At 48.5% G+C, this 14104-nt stretch overlaps 1 protein-coding gene and 1 non-coding gene across 3 annotated transcripts in view; both read left to right on the forward strand.

The window, feature by feature from the left end:
- Positions 1-14104, forward strand: part of LOC127039327 (zinc finger protein 420-like) — a 645607-nt gene that overhangs the window by 92558 nt on the left and 538945 nt on the right. The gene's annotated exons all lie outside the window — the stretch shown is intronic.
- On the forward strand, positions 5517-5588 carry TRNAC-GCA (transfer RNA cysteine (anticodon GCA)). The gene has a single exon. It is a non-coding gene; the product is annotated as a tRNA-Cys (tRNA).

Here is a 14104-nt window from a genome sequence, read left to right on the forward strand (position 1 = left end):
TTGCTCACTCTGACACACACTGATGGGCAAACCTAGAGAAAGTGGTGGCAGCCCTTCAGTGGGTCAGCTGACAGAGCAGAGGACTGGAGCCGGCACTCAGGAAGTGATCCTTACGTCGCCCTTGTGACTCCAGCCTGAGGGACAGCTGCTTTTTCTTCCCCTTGGTGACAAAGGGCAAGAGAAGAATGAAAGGTCAGACGGGCCAACTCGGTGCAGAAGCCCATGCTGTCTTTTCCTGCCGCATAGCCTGAAATGAGGGACTCGTGGCAATTAAAGGAACTGCTGCACTTTCAGAAAACATCCCACCCGTGCACAAAGGGGGATAGAAGAGCCTGTTAGTCTAGCACGCTCCCAACTGAACTATTTCAGCAGTTGCTAGGTTTCTTTTTGGCCTATTACTTTTCTGTGTGGGATGTTGTTGTCAGCTGTGGCACAGAAAAAGGACGTCATTGCGAGCAGCCCATGAAAACAAGATTCACTTTTGCCTTCCTTGTTCGGCTTTACTTGCTTCCTCACCCTATTCCTACCTTAGTTCCTGTGTTACCTGAAGGTGACAGGGAGCCAGCGGTACGAGGAGGAAGTTGGGCAGTTAGAACCTGATGGCAAAAGTCCTGCCACCACTTGCCATCCCACTCTCTTCTCCCAGCTTCACGTATTGGCCACCAGGGACTTGGTGCCCAGCAGTGCAACGGAAGGCAGTGAACAGACCCACCCTCACCTTGAAGCTGCAGCTCATTAAACCACATCTTCAATTGCTGATGGCCAATGAGAGACCAACATCGCTTGCTGTTTTAGCACTTGGAAATGCCATTGGCCAATCTTTGGATCTCTTTAATGCTGCGCTTCAGTTCATGGGGGAAAGGCAAGAGAAGCGACCTTCAAACTAAAAGCCTGGGTTTAACATCGTAACGCTGTCTCCTACTGTAACACTATTTAATATTGGCCCACCCTGTGCTGGTGACAGTTCCATTTCTAGGTGTTAGTATATTTCAGTTACTGTTAACATTAAAAAGTTTCTATATGCTCAAAGAAAATGCATTTGTTTTATCTGCTTATATATGGCATGAATAAATACAGGTTTGCAGATCCTAGTCTGTAAATTTATCATCTTGTATGACAGAGAAAATCATGCATCGAAATTGTGCATCGAAATCATGAACTGAGCTACAAATGCAATGAAAAATAAGATATTCAAAATTTTAATATATGTAGGGGGGCACCAAAGACACGTCTTGCTTGGGGTGCCACTTGGTCTAGGGGAGGCCCTGTCAGGGAGAACAGGAGTGTGTGTCACATGCCTATTTTCAGGCTGTAATCTGTGGGCACCCTGCTCTGCGGGAGGGATTGCGGTAGCCCAGACGCAGCGCTGGAACAGGCCCCTAATTGAGGGGGTGGCTGCATGGTTTACAGCGCTCTAATGTCTCAGACAATGTGTCTCTCCCAAAGCCTCAGATCTGCGTCCCCAGAAGGCTCCTGTGCTACCTCCGCTCCTTTCACATTCTACAGCAAGGAGCAGCAGCAAGGGTCAGGGATGAGCCATAGGGCACTAGGTGGGGGGCAGAGGCTTCAGGAGCCCAGAGTATTTGCCTGTCAGGGCATTTTGGCTGAGACCTCAGGGACACATTGTGAGGCAGAATCCCAGACATCTGTATGAAAGGAGCATAAGGACGTAAGAGCAGCCATACTGGGTCAGACTGGGTCCATCTTGCCCAGTGTCCTGTCTTCCCATAGCGGCCAAAGCCAGGTGCCCCAGAGGGAATGAACAGAACAGGTATTAATCATCAAGTGATCTATCCCCTGTCACCCGCTCCTAGCAAACAGAGACTAGGGACACCTTCCCTGCCCATCCTGGCTCAGAGCATGTCCTCCATGAATCGATTTAGCTCTTTTTTTGAACCCTGTTATAGTCCTGGCCTTCACAACATCCTCTGGCAAGGAGTTCCGCAGGTTGACTGTGCATTGTGTGAAAAAATACTTCCTTTTGTTTGTTTCAAACATGCTGCCTATTAATTTCATTTGGTGACCCCTAGTTCTTGTGTTATGAGAAGGAATAGGTAACACTTCCTTATTTATTTTCCCCACATCAGTCATGATTTTCTAGACCTCTATCATATTTCCCCTTAGTCATCTTTTCTCCAGGCCAAAAAGTCCCAGTCTTATTATTCTCTCCTCATATGGCAGACACTCCATACCCCTTTCTGAATTTTTTCCAATTCCAATACATCTTTTTTAAGATGGGGTGACCATATCTACATGCAGTATTCAAGATGTGGGTGTACCATGGATTTATACCGTGGCAATAAGATTTTCTCTCTTATTATCTATCCCTTTCCTAATGACTCCCAACATTCTGTTCGCTTTTTGCCGGCCGCTGCACACTGAGTGGATGTTTGCAGAGAACTATCCACAGTGACTTCAAGATCTCTCACCTGAGTTGCAACAGCTATTTTACATCCCATCGTTTTATATGTAGAGTAGGATTATGTTTGCCAATGTGCATCACTTTGCATTTATCAACATTGAATTTCATCTGCCATTTTATTGCCCCTTCACCTAGTTTTGTGAAATCTCTTTTTAGCTCGTCACAGTCTGCTTTAGACTTAACTATTCTCTGTAGTTTTGGATCATCTGCAAATTTTGTCACTTCGCTGTTTAGCAGATCATTTATCAATATGTTGACTAGTCCTGGTCCCACTACAGACACCACTAGTTACCTGTTTGCATCCTGAAAACTGACCATTTATTCCTACCCTTTGTTTCCTAGCTTTTAGCCAGTTATTGATCCACGTGAGGACCTTCCAGAGGTGAAAGTAAGCTGGTGTGTTCTGGTATGGGGTACCGGCAAGAGTGGGTACGCTGTGCCAGCCCGGCCCGGCTTCCCCAGGCTGGTGATTTAAGGGGCCCAGGGCTCCCTGCAGTGGCCGGAGGCCCTGGCCCTTTAAATCACCTCCCGAGCCCGCCTGCCGGAGCCCCAGGGAGCAAATCACTGCCATGGATGCTGCTTTCTCCTGCGCTACGAACACAGAGCAGGGGTGGCGGGAGCTTCCTTACAGTGAGGGGCACAGCTGAGTGAACTGTGGCACTCCCATGACACCCTCTCCCCAGGGACCCACACTCACACCACCCCTCCCCCAGAGGCCACACCCACAGAACGTCTCTTCCCCCCACCAAGACTCCACCCTTTCCCCCACTCCATCACTGGTCCTAACAGCTGGTAAAGAGTGGTGGGGCCACAGCCCTCTACACCCCTGTTCCAGCACCCCTGACACAGAGCTAAGCAGGCAGCAGTGTGTGTGTGTCACAGAGGCTGCTGTGCTGAGCTGAGCCAGTGAGGGAAGCAGGGGCTGATGTTGGGGCTGTCCCCCTCCCACTGCCTCAGGACTGGTTGCTTGCAGCAGCTGTCTGACCTTAGAGACAGTGTGCCCACACACTCACTCTTCCCCAGCACACACACGCTCTCTACCCCACCAGGCACATTGCAGTTGAAGGGCAGCTGGCAATCTAGTAGGATTCCCATGGAACAATGGGATAGAGAAACCTGCATCATGTGATGCTGTACCAGCCCAGGAGGCATTGCAAATCCTTCCCAAAGCACCTGCAGCCAGTTGCGCAGCTACCCACAATGCACTGCTCTCTGTGGCCATCCTGGATTCTAGCCTGGATGTGCTCTGGTGATACAAGGGGCATAGTGTGGACATGCAACAGCTGTTTAATTCAAACACTTTAAAGCCACATTACCCAATAGTGCAGACAGAGCTTGGGAGCAAGACAAGACCCAGCTCTGTTGAAACTGAAGGAACACAACTTCCTCCATAGTGGGCAGGATTTGAACCTGTGCAGGGAAACCCCAATGGATTGCTAGTCCATCATCTTAACCACTCAGCCACAACTACTTGTTTGAGATGTGCCTTTCACTACACTCCAGTTCTGTTCTCTCTGAATGATCAATTCCAGATGTTCCCTCAGACCAGCTTCCACAACACACACACTGCTGTGCCGTTGTGTAAGTCTGTCCCTGGCTGAAGTGCAAGAATTCCTGCTCATTTCCCTTCTGGCTGGAGCATGAGGAGAGTGTGTTTGTGGTCAATGACGTTCCTGTAGATTGTTGTCCATTTCCTGCCTTGATCATTCAGACAGTTCCTTTACCATCATATCCCCAGCACATCAGGGATTGCAATAGCAGGGGGCAGGTTTTCTCCGGGACACTGAGCTTTGCTAGGGGGTTGGTGGCTCCTTTCTTTCCTCACCCTGGAGTAAACTCAGCTTTTTATTCCATCCTTGATGTTTCAAGGAATAACAAGAGATGACTGAGGAAAGAGGTGGACAGGGCGGGTCTCAGGGGAGGGGCAGAGAGGTGCAAGTTGTGGGCTGGGCTGGTCTCATGAGCGGGGCAGAGAGGTGTGGGTGGTGGACAGGGCTGGTCAGGGGAGGGGGCAGAGAGGTGTGAGCGCTGGGCAGGGTGGGTCTCAGGGGAGAGGCAGAGAGGTGCAAGTGGTGGGCAGGGCTGGTCTCAGGGGAGAGGCAGAGAGGTGCAAGTGGTGGGCAGGGCTGGTCTTAGGGAAGGGGGCAGAGAGGTTTGGGCAGGGTGAGTCTCAGGAGAAGGGCAGAGAGATGGGGGCAGCAGGCAGACCTTGGGGTAGGGGGTGGAGAGGCACAAGGAGGCCTTCGGGCAGGAGAGGAGCGAGCAAAAGGTGGACCAGCAGGCCTCAGCCAAAGAGGAAGAGCAGGGGTGGGAAGTGGCCAAATGAGAGTGAGGGCAGAGCACAGGTGCGGCCTCAGAGGGAGGAGAATGAGTCAAGGGGGTGGAGTGGGCAGGGCTACCCATAGGATTCAGGGGGCCTGGGGCAAAACAATTTTGGGGGCCCTTTCCATAAAAAAAGTTGCAATACTATAGAATACTATATTCTCATGGGGGCCCTGCAGGGCCTGGGGTAAATTGCCCCACTTGCCCCCCCTCTGGGTGGCCCTGTCCTCAGCCTCTCCTCCTAAGTCCTCTGCCCCCTAATCATTTTTGTTGCCCTCCCCTAGACTCTCTCCAATTTGTTTCTGTAGTGAGAGGGCGAAAACTGGACGCAATGCTCCAGATGTGGCCTCACCAGTGCAGAATAGAGGGGAATAATCACTTCCCTCGATCTGCTGGCAATGCTTCTACTAATCCAGCCCAGTACGACCAGTTACCCATATTGAATGCAGACCCACCAATATTCGATCAATTGGTTACTGTCCATTCAGGAGGTTCTTTCCTACCTATTCATAAAGAATGAAGATGCTCTAAGCAGAGGGGACAGAGCTGTCCTGTCCGTGTAGTTAATCCATCTCCCCGAGAGGTGGTAGCTATGTCACTGGGGGAAGCTATGTGGGTGGGTGTGCAAGCTGTGGTGTCTACATGCATCTATAAGTTTAATCAAACCCTATTTTTAAAAGCACTGTGGTCTGGGAACAGAACAGGAGACCTCTGAGGCAGGGCCTGTCCTTCAAAATCTTTAAGACCACTGACTTACCTCCACTGCAGTCATGGGAGTATAGCTCAGTGGTAGAGTGTTTGACTGCAGATCAAAGGGTCCTTAGTTCAAATCCAAGTGCCCCCTTACAAATCCTTTCCTTCAACAAAAATAATGGCATTTCTTTTATGTTCAAGAGTTCCACTGAATAGGGATCCCTGAAATGAATGGAAACATTCAATATTTTCCTGTGCAAATGCATAAAAACCTAGCAAACATGTGCCTCCACTGAAATCAGTTCCAATCCTCTAAAGGATTAGAGAATCTTTATTGAGGTTGCAGCAAAAAAACATCCCGATGTGCAGAAAGAATAGTAAATATGGCAGGCGACCAGCTTGGCTTAACAGTGAAATCCTTGCCGATCTTAAACACAAAAAAGAAGCTTCCAAGAAGTGGAAGATTGGACAAATGACCAGGGAGGAGTATAAAAATATTGCTCAGGCATCCAGGAGTGAAATCAGGAAGGCCAAATCACACTTGGAGTTGCAGCTAGCAAGAGATGTTAAGAGTAACAAGAAGGGTTTCTTCAGGTATGTTAGTAACATGAAGAAAGTCAAGGAATGTGTGGGCCCCTTACTGAATGAGGGAGGTAACTTAGTGGACAGAGGATGTGGAAAAAGCTAATGGACTCAATGCTTTTTTTGCCCCTGTCTTCACAAACAAGATCAGCTCCCAGACTGCTGCACTGAGCAGCAAAGCATGGGCAGAAGGTGACCAGCCCTCTGTGGAGAAAGAAGTGGTTCGAGACTGTTTAGAAAAACTGGAGACGAGCACATGTCCATGGGGCCGGATGTGCTGCATCCGAGGGTGCTAAAGGAGTTGGCGGATGTGATTGCAGAGCCATTGGCCATTATCTTTGAAAACTCATGGCAATTGTGGGAGGTGCCGGATGACTGGAAAAAGGCTACTGTAGTGCCCATCTTTAAAAAAAGGAAGAAGGAGGATTTGGGGAACTACAGACCAGTCAGCCTCACCTCAGTCCCTGGAAAAATCATGGAGCAGGTCCTCAAGGAATCAATTCTGAAGCACTTAGAGGAGAGGAAAGTGATCAGGAACAGTCAGCATGGATTCACAAAGGACAAGTCATGCCTGACTAACTTAATTACCTTCTATGAGGAGATAACTGGCTCTGTGGATGAGGGGAAAGCAGTGGATGTGTTATTCCTTGACTTTAGCAAAGCTTTTGATACAGTCTCCCACAGTATTCTTCCCAGCAAGTTAAAGAAGTATGGGCTGGACGATTGGACTATAAGGTACATAGAAAGCTGGCTAGATCGTCGGGCTCAACGGGTAGTGATCGATGGATCCATGTCTCGTTGGCAGCCAGTTTCAAGCGGAGGTTCCCAAGGGTCGGTCCTGGGGCCGGTTTTGTTCAATATCTTCATTAATGATCTGGAGGATGGCATAGACTGCACCCTCAGCAAGTTTGCAGATGACACTAAACTGGGAGGAGTGGTAGATACGCTGGAGGGTAGGGATAGGATACAGAGGGACCTAGACAAATTAGAGGACTGGGCCAAAAGAAACCTGATGAGGTTCAACGAGGACAAGGGCGGAATCCTGCACTTAGGACTTAAGAATCTCATTCACTGTTACAGACTAGCGACCGAATGGTTAGGAAGCAGTTCTGCAGAAAAGGACCTAGGGATTACAGTAGACGAGAAGCTGGCTATGAGTCAACAGTGTGCCCTTGTTGCCAAGAAGGCTAACGGCATTTTGGGCTGTATAAGTAGGGGCATTGCCAGCAGATCGAGGGATGTGATCATTCCCCTCTATTCGACATTGGTGAGGCCTCATCTGGAGTACTGTGTCCAGTTTTGGGCTCCACACTAAATGAAGGATGTGGAAACATTGGAAAGAGTCCAGCAGAGGGAAACAAAAATGATTAGGGGTCTGGAGCACATGACTTATGAGGAAAGGCTGAGGGAACTGAGCTTGTTTAGTCTGCAGAAGAGAAGACTGAGGGGGGATTTGATAGCTGCTTTCAAGTACCTGACAGGAGGCTCCAAAGAGGATGAATCTAGACTCTTCTCTATGGTACCGGATGACAGAACAAGCAGTAATGGTCTCAAGTTGCAATGGGGGAGGTTTAGGTTGGATATTAGGAAAAATCTTTTTCACTAGGAGGGTGGTGAAGCACTGGAATGGGTTAGCTAGGGAGGTGGTGGAATCTCTTTCCTTAGAGGTTTTTAAGGTCAGGCTTGACAAAGCCCTGGCTGGAATGATTTAGTTGGGGATTGGTCCTGCTTTGAGCAGTGGATTGGGCTAGATGACCTCCTGAGGTTCCTTCCAACCCTGATATTCTATGATTATATGATTAGATGCTCTCATGGTCTCTTCTGGCCATAAAGTCGACCAATTTCTGAAAAAAACTGAGTGTAACATTGGGAGCAGCATCTGATGTTTTACTGTCTAGCCGGCTTGCTGCTTAGAACAAACGCTCCTTGAGTGGGGTGAACACAGGGAGTAGCTCAAACATCCAAAGTGCCTGGCCAGGGGCAGGACATTGGCACAGCAAGGGAGGGTTGTGGCAGCGACATTACAAGGGCCTTTTGCAGGACCTCAGACTATTGGTCAAAGGTGGTGGGGAGGTGGTGACCTCACAGAGAGATGCTGACATCAGCCGGATAGGACAGGGGTGAGGGGCCAGGGAAACCTCAGAGACCCCTGTGGCTTTGCTTCAGCAAGTCTCCTTCTCCAGGTCTCTTTGATGACTGAGAGAGTATTTGGGTTCATGGATGTGAGTGCCAGGAGGAACCTCTTTCGGGTTTTCTCCTTCTCTTGTAGTTATGGGTGATTTTACTAGAAAACAGCCATCCCTGTTTAGAAGGTAAGAGTCTCATGGAGGTTTGAAACCTGTTCAGTCTGATCCATCTGGTGAGAGTTGAATTCTAGGCACGGAAAACATGAGCTTAAGGAGGCAGAATTTTATTGCGCACCTGGGATTTTGTCCCTTAGAATCACTGGGGACATTGGGGTTTGTCCTTTTTGTTTCACCTTTTCCTCCATCCCTCCCTCCTTTCTCTTCTTCTCTTGCTTCTTCTGTGCTTTCTCCTGTTCCCCTCCCAACAACAGGAAGGGTGCGTGTGTGTGCGTGTGTGTGTGTGTTGCAGGGGAGTGCTCTGCAGCTCCCACTGTGGGAGGTCCACCCAAAAATGTAGGGCTGAAATAGTGCTTGGGCAATGATCCCTACCAGTGACCTGGGCCATCCTTTGGGCTCCCTGGTGAGAACCCTCAGCCTCCCATCCTCAGTCTCTACCCTGATTGGCTGAGGGGGTTATTAACAGGGAGGAGACGCAGGTCCTTGTTGTTCTCTTTCAAGACCAAGTAAATAAGTCAGAACCAGTTCTATGTTTGATGAATTTTGCTGGTTCTCTGTCTATGAGCAGTTCATGATTCTCTCTAACATTGCAGTTCTCTTCAAATACTTGCTGAATAATTACTGTCACTGTTGTTGGTCTGAAGCTCATCTGAGAGCACTTTATTCAGGTCATTCAATGTATGAAATTCAAGATCCGATGGTTAGTTTGAAAATCAGGGCTCTGTGGTCCTATTCCCAACTCTGCCACTGACTGGCTGTGTGACCTAAGACAAGTCAATTCTCCTTTATCAGCCTTCTCTTCTCCCTCTTTCAAGTAAGGATAAAAATGATCCGCTCCTACCTCCCTCACGGTGCGTGGAGGCAGGGCTGGCTCTAGTTTTTTGCTGCCCCAAGCAAAAAAAATTTTGGCTGCCTCCACTCCAGCCCTGGGCTCCCCCCGCAACTCCCTGCTGCCTAGGCTCTCACCCCCCAAACCCACACCACCTGCTGCCCCAGCTCTGCGCCTCCCCCCACCCACACCCCTCTGCCGATCCAGCCCTGGACTCTTCCCCCCTGACCTGCACCCCCCTGCCATCCCAGCCCTGGGCTGTCCCGCCACCCGCACCCCTGCTGACCCAGCCCTGGGCTCCCCCACCACCACCTGCACCCAGGCTTTAGCATGCTCTTTGGTCACTTTGTGTGCAGGAGTGGGCTGCTTTCTTGGGCTCCCCAGCAGAAAAAGACAGTGTAGGCTTGTGCAAGGAGTAGGCCCACCTGAGCTTGCTTTCTTCTCTTGCTCTTTCTCAGCAAGGGGAGGAAAAAGAAGCTCTCCCTCAAGCTGGAGTCCCAAGGGCAACACAAGGATGACTTCCTGAGTGCCAGCTCCAGTCCTCTGCTCTGCCAGCTGACCTATTGAAGGGCTGCCACCACTTTCTCCAGGTTAGCCCATCGGTGTGTTCAGAATGGAAAGGGGTAACTAGTGGTGTTCCCCAAGAGTCAGTCCTAGGACCAATCCTATTCAACTTATCCATAAATGATCTGGAGAAAGGGGTAAATAGTGAGGTGGCAAAGTTTGCATAAGATACTAAACAGCTCAAAAGCAGCAAAGAATCCTGTGGCACCTTACAGACTAACATGCATCTGACGAAGTGAGTATTGACCCATGAAAGCTCATGCTCCAAAACGTCTGTTAGTCTGTAAGGTGCCACAGGATTCTTTGCTGCTTTTACAGATCCAAACTAACATGGCTACCCTTCTGATACTAAACAGCTCAAGATAGTTAAGACCAAAGTGAACTGTGAAGAACTTCAAAGAGATCTCACAAGACTAAGTGATTGGACAACAAAATGTCAAGTGAAATTTAATGTGGATAAATGTCAAGTAATGCACATTGGAAAAAATAACCCCAACTATACATACAATATGATGGGGGCTAATTTAGCTACAACTAATCAGGAAAGAGATCTTGGAGTCATCATGGATAGTTCTCTGCAGACAACCACGCAGTTTGCAGCGGCAGTCAAAAAAGCAAACAGGATGTTAGAAATCATTTAAAATAGGATAGAGAATAAGATTGAGAATATTTTATTGCCCTTATATAAATCCATGGTACACCCACATCTTGAATACTGTGTACTGATGTGGTCTCTACGTCTCAAAAAAGATATACTGGCATTAGAAAAGGTTCAGAGAAGGGCAACTAAAATGATTAGGGTTTGGAATGAGTCCCATATGAGAAGAGATTAAAGAGACTGGGACTTTTCTGCTTGGAAAAGAGGAGATTAAGGGGGGATATGATAAAGGTATATAAAATCATGAGTGGTATGGAGAAAATGAATCAGGAAAAGTTGTTTACTTGTTCCCATAATATAAGAACTAGAGGCCACCAAATGAAAATTAATGGACAGGAGATTTAAAACAAATAAAAGGAAGTTCTTATTCACACAGCGCACAGTCAACATGTCAAACTCCTTGCCTGAGGATGCTGTGAAGGCCAGGACTATAACAGGGTTTAAAAGAGAACTAGATAAATTAATAGGTTTCAGAGTGGTAGCCGTGTTAGTCTGTATCAGCAAAAAGGAGGAGAACCTGTGACACCTTAGAGACTAACAAATTTATTTGAGAAACAACTCTGACATCATAATCCAAAAGGCTGTCAAAGGAGGTGCTGTCGTCATCATGAATAGGTTGGAATATGAATGAAAGGCTGCCAGGCAGCTCACTAACACCACATTCTACAAGCCATTGCCCTCTGATTACCAAAAGAAACGACACCCTGGCATTGGCACCCTGACAGCAGGATTGTCTGGCTATGTAGACGCCCTTCTCAGGCCCTATGCTACCAGCACTCCTAGCTATCTTCAAGAACCACTGACTTCCTGAGGAAACTATAATCCATTGGTGATCCTGCAGAAAACATCATCCTGGCCACTATGGAGGTAGAAGCCGTCTACACCAACATTCCACACAAAAATGGACTACAAGCATTCAGGAACAGTATCCCCGATAATGTCACGGCAAACCTGGTGGCTGAACTTTGTGACTTTGTCCTCACCCATAACTATTTCACATTTAGGGACAACGTGTACCTTCAAGTCAGCGGCACTGCTATGGGTACTCATATGGCCCCACAATATGCCAACATTTGTATGGCTGACCTAGAACAACGCTTCCTGAGCTCTCGTCCCTTAATGCCCCTTCTCTACTTGTGCTACACTGATGACATCTTCATTATCTGGTCCCATGGAAAAGAAAACCCTTGAAGAATTCCATCATGATTTCAACATTTTCCATCCCACCATCCAGCTCTGCCTGGACCAGTCCACACAACAGATCCACTTCCTGGACACTACAGTGCTAATAAGCGATGGTCACATAAACACCATCCTGTGCTGGAAACCTACTGACCACTATACTTACTTACATGCCTCCAGCTTTCACCCGGACCACACCACACGATCCACTATCTACAGCAAAGCTCTAAGATACAACTATATTTGCTCCAACCCCTCAGACAGAGACAAACACCTACAAGATCTCTATCAAGCGTTCTTACAACTACAGTACCCACCTGCTGAAGTGAAGAAAAAATAGATTGACAGAGCCAGAAGAGTACCCAGAAGTCACCTACTACAGGACAGGCCCAACAAAGAAAGTAAGAGAACGCAACTAGCCATTACCTTCAGCCCCCAACTAAAACCTCTCCAGCGCATCATCAAGGATCTACAACCTATCCTGAAGGACGATCTCTCACTCTCACAGATCTTGGGAGACAGGCCTGTCCTTGCTTACAGACAGCCCCCCAACCTGAAGCAAATACTTACCAGCAACCACACAACAAACACACTAACCCAGGAACCTATCATTGCAACAAAGCCCATTGCCAACTCTGTCCATATATCTATTCAGAGGACACCATCATAGAACCTAATCACAACAGCCACGCTATCAGAGGCTTCTTCACCTGCACATCTCCCAATGTGATATATGCTGTTATGTGCCAGTAATGCCCCTCTGCCATGTACATTGGCCAAACCAGACAGTCTATACATAAAATAATAAATAGACACAAATCAGACATCAAGAATTATAACATTCCAAAACCAGTCGGAGAACACTTCAATTTCCCTGGTCAGTCGATTACAGGCCTAAAAGTCACAATATTACAACAAAAAACCTTCAACAACAGACTCCCACAAGAGACTGCTGAATTGGAATTAATTTGCAAACTGGACAGCATGAAATTAGGCTTGAATAAGGACTGGGAGTGGATGGGTCATTTCACAAAGTAAAACTATTTCCCCATGTTTATTTGTCCCCCTACTGTTACTCATACCTTCTTGTCAACAGTTGGAAATGGACCATCCTGATTATCACTACAAAAGGTTTTTTTCTTCTGCTGATAATAGCTCACCTTAACTGATCGCTCTTGTTATAACGTGTATGGCAACACCCATTTTTTCATGTTCTCTGTGTGTATATATATCTTCCTACTGTATTTTCCACTGCATGTATCCGATGAAGTGGGTTTTAGCCCACGAAAGTTTATACTCAAATAAATGTGTTAGTCTCTAAGATGCCACAAGTGCTCCTTGTTCTTTTTGCAGATAAATTAATGGAGGTTAAGTTCATGAATGACTATTAGCTAGGATGGGTAAGGCATGGTATCCCTAGCCTCTGTTTGTCAGAGAGTGGAGATGGATGGCAGGAGAGAGATCACTTGATCATTGCCTGTTAGGTTCACTCCCTCTGGGGCACCTGGCATTGGCCACTGTTGGCAGTAGGATATGGGGTTGGATGGACCTTTGGTCTGACTCAGTATGGCCATTCTTTTGTTCTTATGAAGGGAGGGGCAGAGCCATGTGACAAATGGAGCTTCTGTAGTGTAGTGGTTATCACATTTGCCTAACATGTAGAAGGTCCCTGGTTTGAAACCAAGCAGAAACATGATGGCTTAATTTTCCAAGCTCCTAGTGTCCTGTCCCTGCTTTTGTAGGAGCAGTAGTGATTTCTGTGCTCAAAAGGTCTGTTATACTTCCTCTGCTCCCACTTTTGTCTCCTCTCTCTCTGAATGCCTGTGAAGTGGCTTTCCCCCTCCTCCTCTCCTGGAATGCTTGTGGGATGAAGGGGCTGAAGAGCAGAAGAGCTCCCAGGTAGACAAGATGTCTGGGACTCTAATCAGGCAGCACTCACACCCATGGGAGGCAAGTTTGTAGAAATTTTGGTGGTGCCCAGAACCCACCTCCCCAACTCCCCCCCCCCTCAAACTCTGCCTCCACCTGCCTAAGGCTCTGGGCGGGGTTTCATGGGGGAGGTCTGGGGTGTAGGTCCTGGGCTGGGGATTAGGGTGAAGAGAGGTGCAGGCTTTGGGAAGGAGTTTGGGTGCTGGGTGTAGGCTCCGGGCTGGGGCAGGGGGTGGGTGTGCAGGAGTGGATGAGGGCTGCAGGCTTTGGGATGGAGTTTGGGTGCAGGCTCTGGGCTGGTGGTGGAGGTGTAGGAAGGGGTGAGGGGTGCAGGCTCTGGGCTGGGGCAGGGGATGGGTGTGCAGGAGGGGATGAGGGGTGCAGGCTTTGGGATGGAGTTTGGGTGCAGGCTCTGGGCTGGTGGTGGGCGTGTAGGAAAGGGTAAGGGGTGCAGGCTCTGGTAGGGAGTTTGGGTGCTGGGTGCAGGCTTTGGGCTGGGGCAGGGGGTGGGTGTGCAGGAGGGGGTGAGAGGTGCAGGCTTTGGGACAGAGTTTGGGTGCAGGCTCGGCTGGGGGTGTAGGAAAGGGGAGGTGGTGCACACTGGGGCAGAGGATCAGGCT

This window comes from Gopherus flavomarginatus, chromosome 23 (genome assembly GCF_025201925.1).
Source record: "Gopherus flavomarginatus isolate rGopFla2 chromosome 23, rGopFla2.mat.asm, whole genome shotgun sequence".
NCBI classification, from domain to species: Eukaryota; Metazoa; Chordata; order Testudines; family Testudinidae; genus Gopherus; species Gopherus flavomarginatus.